Here is a 1,552-nt window from a genome sequence, read left to right as displayed (position 1 = left end):
CCCGTACCCTCTGTTTCTCCTTCATTTATTGTTTTTCTTGATGGATTTGTTGAAGCATATTCTGTGTTAGTGGTAATTGATATTTCTTCAATTGACACCCACTAATCCAATTTGGCATTTCTTCACCTGCTAGCAAGCTTGAGAGCTCTGCTTTGTGATAGATCACTAATCACAAAGGGTCCCATCCCTCGCTTTTTAAGTTTCTTGGCATTTTGCTTCAAAGGTATAAACAAGTACATGATCACCTATTTTGAACTCCTTTGTGCGCACATGCTTGTCAAAAAACTCTTTTTGTCTTCTCTTTTTAGCATAGATCGAAGCTACAGCTCTCAAGTGGAGTTCATCTAGCTTTTCAAGATCATCTATTCTTGAAGAGAGCTCATGCCCTATCCATTGTAAGCGTTTCGCTACTCGTAGAGTTGGGATTAAAAACTCTATGGGTAATATAGCATTTAGGCCAAACACCATGTTGTACGGTGTTGTTCCTATCAATGTTTTGTAAGCTACCCTATATGCCCATAGTGTTGATTGTAGTTGCTGATCCCAATCTATTCTTGACTCTGATACAATTTTAGTGAGAATTGTGCATAGTGTTTTATTTGTGGCCTCAGCTTGTCCATTTGCCTGTGGATGATATGGAGCAGATTTTCTGTGTATGACCATGAATTCCTCTAGCAGATATTTTCTGTGTATGACCATGAATTCCTCTAGAAGATATTTGATGACTTCATTAAGAAAATGTGTTCCTCGATCACTGACAATTTCTATTGGTAAACCGTATCGTACAAAGACATTCTCATACAAAAATTGTGTAGTGGTTCGTGCATCTTCTTTTTGTGTTGCCTTGGCTTCCGCCCATTTCGTGAGATAGTCCATAGCCACAATGATATATATGGGTATGGGTGTGATATGCACGTGGTGAAATAGGTCCCACAAAATCAATGCCCCATTTTGCAAATGCCCTTGCTCCCATCATTGGCTGTAGTGGCATCTCATCTCTCCTTCTCGGCACCTTGGTGTGCTGACATGCGTCACAATGCTTTACAAACTCGTCAGCATCCATATGCAATGTAGGCCACCATATTCCTGCGAGGTTAAGACAATTTGTGCCATCTTATCGCCTGAAAAATGGCCTCCACTTATGCCTCCATGTGCGTGTTCTAGAATCAACATGTATTCACTTTCACTTGCACAGATTCTAAGTTGATTGTCTTTTCCCGCTTATCGAGTTGGTTCCCAATTAAATATAGTTGCGAGCTTCCAACTCTATAGCCCTTTTTCGTGCTCTTGTTATGTTTTCAGGAAACGTTCTTGTGGTTAAGAAATCAATGATATATTGACTCCATGCAGGTGCAATGTTTACTTGAAACAATATCGTGTGATCCACTAGTCGTTTGGCACTACATATAGTACAATTGTTAACATAAGCATGTGTGTCCGCGTACATAGTTGGCCAATAAACCCCCAACTGTTTCATTCTCTGGTGTGTTTTCACTGAAGAACAATGAAATGCACAATCCTGGACATGTGCTTCTTCAAGATAACACTCAAA

Source organism: Adiantum capillus-veneris, chromosome 25, assembly GCF_014529385.1.
Source record: "Adiantum capillus-veneris isolate H3 chromosome 25, ASM1452938v2, whole genome shotgun sequence".
Lineage (NCBI taxonomy): Eukaryota > Viridiplantae > Streptophyta > Polypodiopsida > Polypodiales > Pteridaceae > Adiantum > Adiantum capillus-veneris.
Note: the sequence above shows the minus strand (reverse complement) of the source record.